At 44.4% G+C, this 17,914-nt stretch overlaps 1 protein-coding gene across 3 annotated transcripts in view; it reads left to right on the forward strand.

Moving 5' to 3' along the window:
• Nucleotides 1-6,837: 6,837 nt before the first annotated feature.
• Nucleotides 6,838-17,914, forward strand: part of si:dkey-82f1.1 (DENN domain-containing protein 2A) — a 150,940-nt gene continuing 139,863 nt past the window's right edge. The window contains exons 1-3 of one of the 3 annotated variants that reach the window (XM_060839863.1): nt 6,838-6,984; nt 7,194-7,457; nt 11,116-11,243. The gene's annotated coding sequence lies outside the window, so the exon portion shown is untranslated. The remainder of the gene's footprint in view (nt 6,985-7,193; nt 7,458-11,115; nt 11,244-17,914) is intronic. The other 2 variants (XM_060839865.1, XM_060839864.1) reach the window with 2 other exon arrangements.

The following is a 17,914-nucleotide window of genomic DNA, read 5'->3' on the forward strand; positions in this document are numbered from 1 at the left end:
ACATTGCCAAGCAGACAAGACGATGGAACTACACCACCTACATACACACCAAGAACAAGAAACTGGAGAAACTTGGCATCAACGCCAGCAGTAGCCAAGCATCCCCTGGCACCACCATTGAAAACAGTACCACCATGAGGATATCGATCATCAACTTATCGGATCACCCCCTTCAACCGAAGAGATTGAAGTTCTCAGCTAAGTATTCAGTTTTTGCCCCCCTCCCCCCACGCCTCCCACCAAAATGGAGCCCATTGGTCTTGTGGCAGACACAGAGGAATTCATCAGATGAATGAGACTTTGGTAATTCTTCCAAGATATCAGCAGCAAACCCAATGAGACAACTGATGAACAGAACAGTTGTCATAGAGCGACCAAAGAAGGAATTGATTTGGACTCTTCTGGAGGGCTACTGCTCTGGGCTTGACATGTATGCACAAACCATCAGGAATTGTGTAAATGCCAGATTCATCATTCGCACTCACAAGGTAGAGCAAAATGTCTCCCAATCACAACATAATGCTACCTATGCTCTCAAGACCGATCGCAACATTGTCATCAAACCAACAGAAAAAGGAAGGGCCACCGTGAACTAAATAGATTGTTCAAGACTTTTTATCCAGTCCTTCAGAGTACCCTATGCACTCTCATCCCACATACCTCTCACATAGGGGACTTCTACTGCCCCCTAAAGATACAGAAAGTCAACACACCTGGAATTCCCATCGTATCAGGCAATGGGATCTTGTGTGAGAACCTGTATCAGCGCCATCTCATGCTCCCACAAGGAGGTTGAACAGTTCATCAACTTTACCAACACCTCCACCCGACCTCAAATTCACTTGGACCATCTTGGAAACAACCCTCCCTTTCCTGGACCTCTCAATCACCATCTCTGGTGACCGACTAACCACAGACATATACTACAATCAGAGAACATCTCTGGGACACTCGCACCCACCATCCCCACTGCCCCGTGGATGAACACCAAAACTCCCCTTCCACTCCATCAAGGGCATGCAGGTCCTGGGTATCCTCCACTGCCAAACTATTACCACCCGACGCCTGAAGGAGGAACGTCTCAAATTCCACCTTGGGACCCTGCAAACACACAGGATAAATGTGGATTTCAACAGCTTCCTCATTTCCCCTCCCCCCACATTATCCCAGTCCCAAGCCTCCAACTCAGCACCGCCTTCCCGACCCGTCCATCACTCCCCCCTCTGACCTATCACCTTCTCCCTCACCTCCATCCACCTATTGCTTTCCCAGTTACCTTCCCCTCAACTCCACCCCCTCCTGTTTATCTCTCATCCCTGACCCACAAGCCTCATTCCTGATGAAGGGCTCCTGCCCAAAACATCGATTCTGCTGCTCTTCGGATGCTACCTGACCTGCTGTGCTTTTTCAAGACTACACCCTTGACTGTGTGAGAACCTCTCTGGCTATGTCGAGGGCATCTTGAAACCCATTGTGCAGCTCCAGCTTCTGTTGTGACACTACGGATTTCTTACAAAACCTCAGCACTCATGGGGCCAATCGAACCAGGAACATTCTTGTCACAATGGATATTTTGGCACTCTGCACCAGCATCCCCCACATCGACAGCATCGTTGCAACAGCCTCAGTACTCAATACCAACAACTGCCAATCTCCTGAGCACCATCCTACAATTCATTCGCTTCATCCCCAACCATAACATCTTCACTTTTGACAACCAGTTCTTCATCCAGACACACCGAACAGCCATTGGCACCAACTTTACACTCTAAAATGACAACATTTTCAAGTTTGAACGAGACCTCCAACTAACACTATACACCAGATACATTGACAAGATTTTCTTCCTCTGGTCCCATGGTGAGGAGTCAATGAATAACTACAGTGTTATCAACAAGTTTCATCCAACTACCAGACTTACCATGAACTACTCTTAGAATCAGTCTCATTCCTGGACACATGCATTTCCATCAAGGATGGCCACCTCAGTACCTCACTCAACTGCAAGCCCACGGATAACCTCATAATGTTGCACTTCTCAGCCTTCCGACCTATTAAAACATATTAGGGGAATCCAAAATGGCAGCGATCCAGGAAGATCACATTGCAGAGCTCCACTCTGCATCGCAAGTGTGGCAAAGTCCTAGCACACCCTACCTGGACCTATCGTGGAATCCCAGGAAACTGTCAGAGAGCAACTTACTGTGGTTTTTGCCATCCAGGGATGCTGAAGTAGGGAGTAGGTACATCCTAGACTGGGTCCGCAGTCCAGCCTGTGGGATCCTCGGACTCTATTTCCTACCAGATCCTAGTGAAGGAGCTTGCAAGATCTCGTGAGATGTTGGGCAAGCAGATAGAGGAGAACTGGCCCCAATCTCTATCATGCTGCAGAAGCATGAACAGCAGCTGGGAGACCTGGAGAAAAGGACAGATGAAGTAGAATACAGAGTCGCAGTGGTAGAAGCTGATAATGGTTCCTCCAAGAATAGGATCTAGAGTTGATCGGGTTGATGACCTCGAGAACAGGAGCAGGAGAAAAAATATTCGGATCATTGGTCTGCCAGAAGGTAAGGAAAGTGAGCGGCTGGTGGAACTTATTGAGGACTGGTTGCTGAAATTCCTTAACTTGGAGGCTGGAGTGAGAGGCTTGAAGATTGAGAGGGCTCACCGGGTCATGGTGCGGAGGTCAGGTCTGGACCTACGTCTTCATCCTGTCTTGGTGCAGTTTCATCACTATAGAGATAAGGAGAGAATCATGGAAGCTTTCAGAATCCAGCGGAAGAATACAAAGGCCCTAGTTTACGAGGGCTCTAAGATCATGTTCTTCCAAGACTTCTCAGTAGCGGTGATCCGGAAAAGAAAATCCAATGACAGCATCAAGAGAAGACTGAGGGCACCGGGATTCAGTACTCTCTGAGATATCCAGCAGCACTTCAGGTCACCTTAGATGGATCTGTACATCTCTTTGACACATTGGAGAAGGCAAGAGACTGTGTGGACAAATTAACTTAATCTGAACAATTCAGTATGTACAAATAGGAGTGTTGTTTGGGTATGTCTCTGTTTTTCTTTAAAAAATATGGAAGTCCGGTCATGGCTCTTTTTTTCCTTTTATCATTAATGGTAATAATCTGGTCGAAACTATGTTCGGGGCAGTTGGGATGTGTACTTTCAATTTCTAATTTAAGTTATACCAAAGGATGGGTGGGGTACTTACTCATTTTTTTTCAAAATTTCTTTGTTTACATTGCTTTTCCATGGTGTATTTTCTTTCTTTTCTGGTTGTGTTTGCAGTGCAGCTCTAGCTAGGAGGAGGGAAAATGGTTGGGATGCTTAGATGCCTACTTATGGGCAGGTTATGCCCAGTTCAAGTATTGAAATGCCCTGACTGAAGTATTGGCAGCGGGATGGAAAGTTGGATTCTGAGATGTGTAAATGCCCCCTTTGGGCGGGGGTGAGTTCCCCTATTCAGCGCCATTGGCACTCTATATTTTGGTTTGTTTTTTGCTTTTTGTTGCATGTAGCTTTTGATAGCTTTGTAGGTTTGTTAACTGTAGTGGTTTTAGTTTATGTTGTTTTATATGTTTGATGGATCTTGCGACACTAAGGCTTGGTGATTTGTAATCCGAGTTCCTCCTTTCTGGAATTTAAATGTTACTACAGAAGGTTATGGCTAATGACTTGATGAAATGGTGTACCTGGAACATCAAGGGGAGTCACTCACCAATTAAGAGAAAGAAGGTACTTTCGAGTCTTAGAAAGGAAAAGGTGGATATTGCTTCATTACAGCAGACACACTTGGATGATAGGGAGCATTTGAAATGACAGCAGAGTGGCTTTGATCGAGTTAACTTTTCATCTTTTAATACCAGAAGTAGGGGAGTAGCTGTATTGGTTTGGCAGGAATCTCCGATTTAAGCTACTAGAGTGTGTTAAAGACACACACACAGGAGGTTTGTAATCCTCAAAGCCCTGATAAATGGGGAAGAATATGGTGTTATAAATGCTTATTGTCCTCTGGCCCATTCCCTCAAATCTCTGGTCGATGCATTCTTGAAAGTGATCAGTCTCGAGTCCTGGCATATCATTATGGGGGAGATTTTAATTGTCTAATGGATCCCACAGTAGACATGTTGTCCAATGGTTCCTCAATACCCTCTGTACAAACTAAACAATTCGTGGATCTACCTGTGGAGTTAAGGTTGGTGGATATCTGGAGGCACCTCCATCCTACAGGCAGGGATTTTACATTTTTTTTCCAATTCACACTGTTGGAATATTGCGTGCAATTCTGGTCTCCTTCCTCTCGGAAAGATGTTGTGAAACTTGAAAAGGTTCAGAAAAGATTTACAAGGATGTTGCCAGGGTTGAAGGATTTGAGCTATTGGGAGAGACTGAACAGGCTGAGGCTGTTTTTCCTGGAGCGTCGGAGGTTGAGGGGTGACCAATTAGAGGTTTACAAAATGATGAAGGGCATAGATGGGATAAATAGGCAAAGTCTTTTCCCTGGCGTCAGAGAGTCCAGAACTAGAGGGCATAGGTTTAGGGTGAGAAGGGAAAGATATAAAAGAGACCTAAGGGGCAACCTTTTTGACACAGAGGGTGGTGCGTGTATGGAATGTGCTGCCAGAGGAAGTGGTGGAGGCTGGTATAATTGCAACATTTAAGAGGCATTTGGATGGGTATATGAATAGGAAGCGTTTGGAGGGATATGGGCTGGGTGCTGACAGGTGGGACTAGATTGGGTTGGGATATCTGGTTGGCATGGACGGGTTGGACCAAAGGATCTGTTTCCATGCTGTACATCTCTATGACTCTACGACTATGTTACACCAGGCTTCAAGCATACTGGAGCATTGTAGAGGGTCAATGGAAGGGATTTTGTGTGTAATGGTGGAGAAGGACCCGATCCCTCTTCTTCTTGGCCTGCCAGTGTATTCCCTGTTGATGCACATAAGAAACCAGTTTTCAACATCCTCACTTTCTGTGCAAAAAAGAATATCTTGTTCAGTTGGGTATCCAACAATCCCCTGATACTGTCAGGTTGGCAGAAGATTGTTATGGAACATATCCCCCTGAATCCTTTTACAAGTATGGTACACCACAAAACTGAGAATTTCTGTAAGACGTGGCAGCCATTTTTGAAATACCTGGATACAGATTTGTCTGCCACACTAATAAGGACTTTTATGTAGCCGTAATGATTGTGCTTTACGAGACAATATCCGGAGAGGGGGAACTGCAAACTTATGAATAGGCGAAAATTAATACTCTCGATATTCAAGAGTTAGTGTTTTGTTTGGCTGAGCTGTGTTATTATTATTTATTAGTTTGTTGTTAGTTATTATTTATTTATTTCAGTAGTTAATGGGGGGGGCTTTTTATATATTTTTTAAATACATATTTATACGTTCGTACATGAGTGCAGTTTGGGTTTTTTAAAACTTTTTTGCCGTTCTTACTTTGTATTGTTTTGAATTGTATTGTTTTGTATTTGTTGCATTAAAAAATCTATTTTTCAATAAAAATATATTTTAAAAATATATTAAAACAGCCATCCTCTGCGGACAATCCCTACACATACACGGGATCTATTCAGATGAGGAGGAACGCAGTGGGCACTTGAAGATGTTGAAGATACTCTCATAAGAACAGGATATGATGCTCAACTCATCGATCACTAGTTCCAACGTAACACAGTGAGAAACCGTAATGACTTCCTCAGGAGACAGACACAGGATGTCACCAATAGGGGACCCTTCGTTTTCTAGTACTTCCAGAACACGTTCTCCGCAGCCTGCAAAACCATTTTGATGAGGATGAGCACCTCACCAAAATCTTCCCTATGTCTCCACTTCTCACTTTAAACAACCACCAGAACTTAAATAGACCATTGTTCGAGCAAGGTACATAGCCTTCAGGACATCATCAATCATGAAATCATACAACCCTGTTATGGCAACCACTGCAAGATGTGTCAGCGTGTCAACATGGATACTACCATTACATGTGGGGGCACAACATGCACAGTAGGTACTCATGTGACCCGGCCAATGTTGTCTATCTCATACGCTACAGGCAAGGATGCCCTTGGGCATGGTACATTGGTGAGTTGCTACGACAACAGATGAATGGACACCATGCAACAATTGCCTCACAGGGATGTTCCCTCCCAGTCGGGGAACACTTCAACGGTCATGAACATTCTGCCTCAGATCTTCAGATGATTACTTTGGGATATGCAACAATGCAGAGTCTCCGAGCAGAGGCTGATAGCCAAGTTTAGTGTTCATGAAGATGGTCTCAACTGGGACCTTGGGTTCATGTCACACTACAGGTGACCCCACTATTCTGTACACTCTCACACAAACACACATACACACACACAATTACACTCACACAGACTGTCATACACATGCTCTCTCTCAGACACACACAGACTCGTGCTCACACGCACAACCTCTCACAGGCATATACACTGTCGCACACTCGATCAAGCATACACACACAGATAGCCACACACACACACGTAAGTCTATCGGATGAACTTGCATTTGCAGGTACATTCTATTTTGCTCAAAAAAGCTTTTCAATCTGTGGGCAGTCACTCCATGTGACATGTTATCAATTCCTACTTTGGAAATAGAACTAGTCTGACACCTTCACGTCCTCCTATTGGTCAGGGTATCTGGACCCCGCCTCTACCCCTCATCCTATTGGTCAGGATGTCCAGGCCCCGCCTCCCCGCGTCCTTCTATTGGTCAGGGTCTGCATGCTCCGCCCTGGTCACCCCGGAAGCTCCGGGAGCCGCTCTCTGTCTCTGTTGGTATGTTTTTCCAGATGCAGCAGCAGCGCTGCCTGTGCCTCTGCCAGTGTGTCTTTTAGTGGGGGATAGAGGACAAGACAAGCCGATCCCGGAGGCTAGCGGATTATGTGTCCGGAACAGGAGCAATTCGTCTCCCACGCACTGCAGTCTCTGCTCAGGTACCAGCTTGCAATCTGTCCTCTCATTATTGCAGTTATTCGGCATTTGTAAACACAGTTCAGAATGAGAACTAATTGTGTGAGAATAACAAGGCGATCGCCTCAGTAGAGTCCTGTCCGTTTCTGGGTCTGTGGGATTAGGGGGCAGGGTCTTACTGATTTGCTTTGAATGGATAGAGACTTGTCTTCTTTGTAATTTTCAAACTTAGAGCGGGACGGGAGCAGTTGCTGTAACGGCAAGATGAAGAGTTTGCTTTGTTTAACTGACAGCATTTGCCGTAGTGAAAGAAACAGGTGGTGGCTGAGGTACAGTGACAAGAATAAGGATATTCATGCGAGAGTTTGGCTCCACTGATCTCCAAAAAGAGAACTCCAGTCATCAACATTTAAAAACACACAGCTTGAGAAATCTTTACGAGGTTTCTGAGTGATCTTCTCTTGCTTTATGAAATAACGGTTACATTATTTCTTATGTACGTTAAAATCAATGTTTTAAATTTCCTACATTACAATGACGACTACAATTTAAAAATACTACTTTAGCTGCAAAGATCTTTGAGTTTGTGGTGCTTCAGAAATGGCAAGGCTCCTTTTAAATTAACTCAGCTCCCTGCCCATAGACAGGAATGAAGTCCAAGTGCAATGTTTGGGTCCAGCAATATCAGAGGGAATGGGGTCTATGGACCAGAGAGACAATAGATGAGGAGCATCTGTCACTCCTTTCTTCTCTTTCCCATTTATCACCCCTTTTCTTGGGATTCACTGATACTTAGTCAGGCGTATACTGTATTATGTTCCTTTAGAATAAAGTAACTAGAAAATCAGCATCCAATCAGATCAGTTAACCCTGAGATTTAGATTCAAAACACGATCCCAACCATATTCATCTCTTGCTGGTCTTAGAATTCCATCTATTTGAAGGGACCTAGGAACACTTGCATTTCAAGATATCATAAATTTGCTTCAAATTTCCAGCCTGCACATTGCAGTGACTTTATTGCTTTGCACTGACAATGATTCCTTATCACAAAACAACTATTGGATCCTTTTTCTCTGTCCACCCCTATCACCCACTCCAACCTCTCACCCTTGCAACGTACAGCCCTCCACTCCCTCCGCTCCAATCCCAACCTCACTATCAAACTAGCAGACAAGGGAGGTGCGGTGGTAGTTTGACTCACTGACCTTTACATTGCTGAGGCTAAACACCAGCTCGCGGACACCTCCTCCTACTGCCCCCTTGACCATGACCCTACCTCCCACCACCAAACCATCATCTCCCAGACCATCCATAACCTCATCACCTCATGGGATATCCCATCCACCGCCTCCAACCTCATCATCCCTCAACCCCTCACCACCCGTTTCTACCTCTTGCCCAAAATCCACAAACCTGACTGCCCTGGCTGATCCATTATCTCAGCCTGCTCCTGCCCCACTGAATTCATCTCTGCAAACCTCGACACGGTCCTGTCCCCCTTAGTCCAAGAGCTCCCCACCTACGTTCAGGACACCACCCATGCCCTCCACCTCCTCTATGATTTTCACTTCCCTGGTCCCCATAGCCTTATCTTCACCATGGACATCCAGTCCCTGTACACCTCCATCCCCCATCACGAAAGACTCAAAGCCCTCCGCTTCTTCCTTTCCCGCCAACCCAACCAGTACCCTTCCACTGACACCCTCCTTCGACTGACTGAACTGATCCTCACTCTGAACAACTTCTCTTTCCAATCCTCCCATTTCCTCCAAACCAAAAGAGTAGCCATGGGCACCCGCATGGCCCCAGCTATGCCTGCCTCTTCGTAGGATATGTGGAACAGTCCATCTTCCACAGCTACACTGGCACCACCTTTTCCTCCGCTACATTGATGACTATATCGGCGCTACCTCATGCTCCCACGAGGAGGTTGAACAGTTCATCCACTTTACTAACACCTTCCACCCTGACCTCAAATTTACCTGGACCGTCTCAGACTCCTCCTTCCCCTTCCTAGACCACTCTATTTCTATCTCGGGCGATTGACTCAACATGGACATTTACTATAAACCGACCGACTCCCACGGCTATCTAGATTACACCTCCTCCCACCCTGCCCCCTGTAAAAACGCCAACCCATATTCCCAATTCCTTCGCCTCCACCGCATCTGCTCCCAGGAGGACCAGTTCCAATACCGAACAACCCAGATGGCCTCCTTCTTCAAAGACCGCAATTTCTCCTCAATGTAGTTGATGATGCTCTCCACCGCATCTCCTCCACTTCCCACTCCTCCGCCCTTGAACCCCACCCATCCAGTCGCCACCAGGACAGAACCCCACTGGTCCTCACCTGCCACCCCACCAACCTCCAGATACATCGTATCATCCTTCGTCATTTCCGCCACCTCCAAACAGACCCCAACACCAGGGATATATTTCCCTCCCCTCCCCTATCAGCATTCCGGAAAGACCACTCCCTCCACGACTCCCTCATCAGGTCCACACCCCGCACCAACCCAACCTCCACTCCCAGCACCTTCCCCTGCAACCGCAAGAAATGCAAAACCTGCGCCCACACCTCCCCCCTCATTTCCCTCCAAGGCCCCAAGGGATCCTTCAATATCCGTTACAAATTCACCTGCACCTCCATACACATCATTTACTGCATCCGCTGCACCTGATGTGGCCTCCTCTACATTGGGGAGACAGGCCGCCTACTTGCAGAACGTTTTAGAGAACACCCCTGGGACACCCGCACCAACCAACCCAACCGCCCGTGGCTGAACACTTTAACTCCCCCTCCCACTCCGCCAAGGACATGCAGGTCCTTGGCCTCCTCCATCGCCAGACCATGGCAACACGACGCCTGGAGGAAGAGTGCCTCATCTTCTGCCTAGGAACCCTCCAATCACAAGAGATGAATGCAGATTTTTCCAGCTTCCTCATTTCCCCTCCCTTACCTTATCTCAGTCCCAACCCTTGGACTCAGCACCGCCTTCTTGACCTGCAATCTTATTCCCGACCTCTCCGCCCCCACCCGCACCCCCTCTCTGGCCTATCACCCTCACCTTAACCTCCTTCCACCTATTGCATTCCCAATGCCCTTCCCCCAAATCCCTCCTCTCTACCTTTTTTTATTTTAGCCTGCTTGGCACACCCTCCTCATTCCTGAACAAGTGCTTATGCCCGAAATGTCGATTCTCCTGCTCCTTGGATGCTGCCTGACCTGCTGCTCTTTTCCAGCAACACATTTTTCAGCTCTGATCTCCAGCATCTGCAGTCCTCACTTTTTCCCTTTTTCTCTGACTACTGTCTGCACGTGGCAGCATATACTAAACGCTCTCACATGAGGTGTTGTACTAATCTAACCTGAGAATAAAACAATTCTGGTTTAATGTAGGAGCAAATTACTGCAGATGCTGGAATCTGTACTGAAAACAAAAAAATGCTGGAAATCACAGTGGATCAGGCAGCATCCGTGGAGAGACATGGGGCAGTTCAGTGGCTAGCACTCCTGCCTCACGTGCTAGAGACCTGGGTTCGATTCCAGCCTTGGGTGAATGTCTGTGTCTGTCTGTGTCTCCCTGTGTCTGTGTGATTTCCTCTGGGTGTTTTGGTTTTCTCCCACAATCCAAAGATGTGCAGGTTAGGTGAATTGTCCATGCTAAATTGCCCATTGTGTTCAGGGATGTGTAGGTTAGGTGCATTAGTTAGGGGTTAATATATAGGATAACAGGATAGGGAAATGGGTCTGGGTGGGTTACCCTTCAGAGGGTAAGTGTGGACATTGGGCTGAAGGACCTGTTTCCATACTGTAGGAATTCTATTCTATTACTTAGATTAGATTACTTACAGTGTGGAAACAGGCCCTTCGGCCCAACAAGTCCACACCGACCCGCCGAAGCGCAACCCACCCATACCCCTACATTTACCCCTTACCTAACACTACGGGCAATTTAGCTTGGCCAATTCACCTGACCCGCACATCTTTGTATGGAAGAGAGCAAGCTAATATTTTGAGTCTAGATGACTCTTCATCAGATTTGTGATGAAAGTCATCAAAACTCAGTTAGCTTGTTCTGTCCTCACGGATGCTGCCTGATTCACTGTGATTTCTAGCATTTTTGTTTTCAATTCTGGTTTCATTCCAGGGCACCTTTCAAACCAGACAACACTGCATGGACATCCTGAACCTGCTATACACTGGAGAAGGTTTTTAGCTCTGAGATCTCACATCAGACAGTGTCTTGTACATCACCCCTTGAACTTGGTATTGGAGGTCAGTCTATTAGAAGTATCTAATGAAGAGATGAATTCAGCAAAAGATACCAAATATTAGTTTCAAACATTAGTCCAAACATTACTTGTTGCTGTAACTATTAAAGATAAAGTCGCCATAGTCCCAGAGAATCTTTAAAGGTAGATAATTGGTAGTGAGTTTAACCTGAGAGCCAACACATCTGAGGTGAGGGACAGAATTGAGAAAACAGGACTTTCATGCTAACCTGAGATGGTGCAGGAATTGAACCTATGTTGTTGGTATCACTCTGTATTACAAACCAGCTGTCCTGTCAACTGAGCTAAACTGTTACTTTGTGTGGTCAGATGATCAACTCTGGGTTGTCCCAGACCGTGCTGTATCGTACTGTATTCACCTTATGTGTGACCTGTGAATATAGATTCTAACTTGATGGGGTTTTTTTTAAGCACCAAGCTGTGGTTGCCAAACCACTTGGTTGCTTTGTGAAGTTGAACTTCTTGTCTATTGCAGCCTCTCTAAAGCATTTCTGTTCATAAATTATGTAGTTAAAGCAGCATAGTTGTCACTACTGTCAGGCAGCAGGCCTCTGACAAACTGAGCAGGGGACCATTTTCTGCTTGTCCATGTGTCACTACCTTTTCTTTCCATGCCTCTGCCCGTCACCTAGATAGATCTGTTTTTGCAAGCCACGGTGCCCTATGTACCAAGTCGGTTTCTGAGTACACAAGGGCTTACATTCTGTTAGGAGAAAGTGAGGACTGCAGATGCTGGAGATCAGAGCATCTTCAGGAAGAAGGGCTCATGCCCAAAACATCGATTCTCCTGCTCCTTGGATGCTGCCTGACCTGCTGCACTTTTCCAGCAATGCATTTTCAGCTTACATTCTGTTATTCACTGATATCCATTTATGACATTGTGTCAGATTCAGTAAAACTCTGTTTATCCAGCAGGCCACTATAGATAGTTTACATGTCTGAATATACCCTCCTTGCATCTCCAGCTGTTATAAAGCATCTGTTCTTCAATAAGCTTATGAACATTTATGATGTCAAATATTATCTACAAATCATAAGATATAGGAGCAGAAGTAGACCACTCAGCCCACTGTGCTGTGCCATTCAATGAGATCATTCATGATCTCAATTCTCAACTCCATTTTCCTGCCTTTTTCCCTATATGTATTGATTCCCTTCCTGATTAAAAATCCCTCTGTCTCAGTCTTGAATGTATTTAACAACCCAACCACCCAACCTCTTCAGTCCTCTGTGGTAAAGAATTCCACAGATTCACTCTCCTCTAAACGAAGAAATTGCTCCTTATTTCTGCCTCATATGATTGGCTCCTTATTTTGAGATCAGTCCTTCTGTTGCTAGACTCTCCCACAATAGAAAATGACATCTACTCTTCAAGAGTCTTATACATTTCAGTCAGAGGTCAGTTCTTATTCTTCTAAACTCCAACTATTACAGGCCCAACCTATTCAACCTCTCTCATAAGACAGTTCCTCCACACCTGGAATCGACTGAGTCAACATTCTTTGGAGTGCTTCCAATGCCAGTATTGCTCTCTTTACATAAGAGTACTGAAACCGTTCAGTGTTTTCAGCTGTGGCCTAATTAGTGCCTGCAGCCTTTCTGAATTTAAATAATATTCAGCTCCTCTATTCTTACTGCCAAAGTGCAGGACATCACATTTGTCGACAGTATATTTGATGATTGATCTGCTTTGATGTCTTGACCACCTGTTTCCATATTATTCATATACTTGGTTATATTACATTCACTTTCCTCATCAAAAACATTAATATATCCTGTAAATGGTTATGGACTCAGCACTGATCCCTGTGTCTCCTTATTAATTACAGGTTGCCATCTTCAAAATGACTCCCCATTATTAAGAAGCATCAAATGCAGGACCTTATCAAACCTTTTCTTGAAATTCTAAATTATTACATCCATTGCTTTTCCATTATCTATCCTGCTCAATACTCTCCTGCTTGTCAGATGCTGCCTGACCAGCTGTGCTTTTCCAGCACCACATGTTTTGATTCTGTTCTCCTGCATCTTCAATCCTCACTTTTTCCTAGTTGATTATGACCTCCTCAAAGTATTCTAATAAATTTGTCTGATAGGCTTTCTTCTGTGAAGCTATGCTGACTTTGCTTAGTTAAAAATCACACAACACCAAGTTATAGTTCAACAGGTTTATTTGGAAGCACTAGCTTTCGGAGCGCTGCTCTTTCATCAGATGGTTGTGGAGCATAAGACACAGAATTTATCGTAAAAGATTACAGTGTTATGCAACTGAAATGATACGTTGAACAAACCTGGATCATAGTTAAGTCTTTCATCTTTTAAAATGGGTTGCAGTTTCGGTTCAACAACAATCCAGGTTTGTTCAATATATCATTACAGTTGACCTGCAATGTTTTTGATACTCTTTTGCTTCGTAAGCCTATGTTTTTGCTTTCCCAAACACTCCTTTCCCTCCCCCAAATTAGTTTAAAGTCCTTTCTGCTAGTTATTTGATTTACCAGGACACAGTCCAAGCATGGTTCGAGTGAAACCTGTCTCACTTTGACCCCACACTAGTGTCAGTGCCCCATGAACTGAAACCCATCCCATGTGCACCAATCTTTGATGTTAAACTCCTTGACTTTATTTACACTATGACAGCATATCTGTAGTTCGAGTTGTAATCAATTGAATAATACGTTGGAGGTTCAGCTTTTTAATTTAGCTCTTTGCTGGTTAAATTCTTTCAGCAGAGCCTCATTTCTAATCTGTCAATGTTGTTGGTACCAGCCTGGGTGACTTTCCAAATCTTTATCAAGCCCTGAGAAAATATCCTGAACCCTGGCACCCAGCGAGGCCTCCTGTTCACAGCTGCAGAGAATAATTGCTGTAAATGGCTCCAAACACTAGCCTCGCACAACTCCCGGCACTGGGCGAAAGTGAGGACTGCAGATTAAAGTCAAGGTTAGAGTGGTGCTGGAAAAGCACAGCAGGTCAGGCAGCATCCGAGGGGCAGGAAAATTGACGTTTCAGGCAGGAGCTTTCGTCAGGAAAGTGTCTCAGCACATCGGATCGGCCTCCTGAAACATCTAGAAGATTTTATACTTTAGGATTAATTCAGATAATTTTGTTATTGTGTTTATGATGTTGCATTCTTTGTGCATCAGTCTTTGCTTGAGATTTATTTTCGATGTGAGAAGTTGCTTGCATATATTCACTTTTTTTTGGAATTGTTTGTTAATACAAAAGATTTCAAGTGCAAAAGAAGGTAGTGATGCCATTTTATGTTACCACCCTCTTGTGGCTTGAGTGCCATTTCCCATGTGGCTGTAGGCATTGTTATTACTTACTGCACTGTTTGATTGTATTAAAGCTCAATGTTTTCACCAAAAAAATCCTGTGTGCTGCTATTGTGTTCCTGTTTACATGCAAACTCAAAAATAAATACACCTTGATGGCAGTGCGCTACATAAGATATTAAGGTGGCAGATGAGAGAGAGGTTTTGAGGATCATCTTATAGGAGGAAACGAGGCAGGGAGGTTTCAAAATGGTTTAGAACATAGAATAATACAGTGCAGAACAGGCTCTTTGGCCCTCGATGTTGCGCCAACCTGTGAACTATTCTCTGCTCGTCCCCCTACACGATCTCAAAATCATCCATGTGCTTACCTAAGGATTGTTTAAATCTCCCTAATGTGGCTGAATTGACTACATTAGCAGGTAGGGCATTCCACGCCCTTGCCACTCTCTGAATAAAGAACCTGCCTCTGACATCTGTCTTAAATCTATCATCCCTCAATTTGTAGTTATGCCCACTTGTACAGGTTGATGTCATCATCCTGGGAAAAAGACTTTCATTTCTACCCTATCTAATCCTCTGATTATCTTGTATGTCTCTATCAAATCCCCTCTTAGCCTTCTTCTTGCCAATGAGAACAGGTTCAAGTCTCTCAGTCTTTCCTCATAAGACCTTCCCTCCAGACCAGACAGCATCCTGGTAAATCTCCTCTGCACCTTTTCCCATGCTTCCACATCCTTCCCGAAATATGGGGACCTGAACTGTACACAATATTCCAAGTGTGGCTGCACTAGCGTTTTGTATAGCTGCAGCATGATATTGCGGCTCCGGAACTCAGTCCCTCTACCAATGAAACCTAACACACCGTATGCCTTCTTAACAGCACTATCAACCTAGGCGGCAACTTTCAGGGATCTATGTACATGGACTCCAAGATCCCTCTGCACATCCACACTACCAATAATCTTTCCATTGACCCAGTACTCTGCCTTCCTGTTATTCTTCCCAAAGTGCATCACCTCACACTTAGCTGCATTGAACTCCATTTGCCACCTCTCAGCCCAATTCTGCAGTTTATCCAAGTCTCCCCGCAACCTGTAACATTCTTCCAAACTGTCCACTACTCCACTGGCTTTAGTGTCATCTGCAAATGTACTAATCCTTCCACCTATGCCAGTGTTTAAGTCATTTATAAAAATGACAAACAGCAATGATCCCAAAATAGATCCTTGTGGCACACCACTAGTAACCGGACTCCAGGCAGAATATTTTCCATCAACCACCACTCGCTGTCTTCTTTCAGAAAGCCAGTTTCTAATCCAAAATGCTAAATCATCCTCAATTCCATGCGTCTGCATGTTCTCCAACAGCCTACCATGTGGAACCTTATCAAAGGCTTTACTGAAGTCCATGTATACCACGTCAACTGCCCTACTCTCACCTACATGCTTGGTCACCTTCTCAAAAAAACTCAATGAGGTTTGTGAAACATGACCTGCCCTTGATGAAACCACGTTGACTATCTGAAATCAAATTGTTGTTTGCTAGATGATTATAAATCTTATCTCTTATAATCCTTTCCAAAACCTTTCCTACAACATAAGTAAGGCTCACTGGTCGATAATTACCTGGGTCATCTCTACTGCCCTTCTTGAACAAGGGCACAACATTTGCAATCTTTCAGTCCTCTGGCACTAAATCTGTAGACAATGACGACTCAAATATCAAAGCCAAAGGCTCTGCTATCTCCTTCCTAGCTTCCCAGAGAATCCTCGGATAAATCCCATCCAGCCCAGGGACATGTCTACTTTCACTCCTTCTAAGATTGATAATACCTGTCGTAACTAACCTCGATCCTTTCTAGTCTAATATCTCGTACCTCATTGTTCTCCTCTACAATATTCTCCTTTTCCTGAGTGAAAACCGATGAGAAATGTTCGTTTAGCACCTCTCTGATCTCCACAGGGTCCACACTCAACTTTCCACTTCTGTCTTTTATTGGCCCTATTCTTACCCTAATCATCCTTTCATTCCTCACATACCTATAGAAAGCTTTAGGGTACTCCTTTATTCTATTTGCTAAAGACTGCTCATGTCCTCTCTTTGCTCTTAACTCTCTCTTTAAATCCTTCCTAGCTGATCTGTAACTCTCCATTGCCTCATCAATACATAAGCCTTCTTCTTCTTCGTAACAAGACATGCAATTTCCTAAGTTTTCTTAAGTTCTACCCTACATTTTCTGTACTCCACTAATGCTCCTGCTGGTTTGTTCCCCTTGTATCTGCTAAATGTCTCTCTTTTCCTTCTCATTGTATCGTGAATACCTCTGATCATCCATGGTTCTCTGGCCTTGTTACTCCTTCCTGTCATCCTAGAGGGAACATGTTGGGCTTGTAGCCTTCCCATTTCCTTTTTGAATGCCACCATCCTCACTACTCTTCTATAGATTTCCTTACGGTAGCTGTTATAAATCTATCTTGGCTATATCCTGCCATATTTTACTAAAATCCGCATTCCCCCATTCCAAGTTTTGCAACTTGTCTATTTCTTTGTCCATAATAATTATAAATTGTACCATGGTGTGATTGCGACTTCTCTCACTAGCACCTCAACCACCTGACTGGTTTCATTCCCCAGAATTAGGTCTAAAACAGCTCCGCCCCTTGTAGGTCCCTCTACATTCTGGTCTCATTCTGATCTAAAGAGGTCTCTTGCACACTTTTCAAGAAATCCGCTCCATCCAAGCCCTTAACACATTGTCTATCCTACTTATTGTTGGGAAGGTTGAAATCACCTGCTTTAATTACGTTTTTCTCATTATTTATACACACATCCGTGAATTGTGTGCAAATTTGCTCCTCAATTTCTTGATGACTCTTTGGGAAGCTAGAAGAAACACCTACCAATCTTTCTGCCCCTTTTTTATTCCTAAGATCTACCCACAAACCTTCATTTGTTGACCCCTTCCAAGTTATCATCTCTCCTTCCTGCAGTAACTGGCTCCTTAACTTATAATTCAATGTCTTCTCTTCTTTTACCTGCTCCTCTGACCTGCCTGAAGATTTTATCTCCCAGAATGTTGAGTTGCCAATCCTACCCTTCCCTCAGTCATGTCTCTGGGACAGTTACTATATCATGATTCCATGTGTCAATCATCGTCCTTAACTCATCTGTTTTACCTATGATGCTCCTGGCATTAAAGTAAAGACCCTCCAGCCTTTCCTTATTCCCTTGAAAATTAATTCAGCTGCACTCCTTCTGACTTGATTGTTTAACTGTATTGTGCTAATGTTGCTCCTTTAACAAGGTTAGGTTGTGCTTGGTTGTTTTTCAGAGGGGTCGTAAATGCATAGATTCCGGTTTGTCTGGTTTGAAG

Source organism: Hemiscyllium ocellatum, chromosome 19 (genome assembly GCF_020745735.1).
Source record: "Hemiscyllium ocellatum isolate sHemOce1 chromosome 19, sHemOce1.pat.X.cur, whole genome shotgun sequence".
Classification (NCBI taxonomy): domain Eukaryota; kingdom Metazoa; phylum Chordata; class Chondrichthyes; order Orectolobiformes; family Hemiscylliidae; genus Hemiscyllium; species Hemiscyllium ocellatum.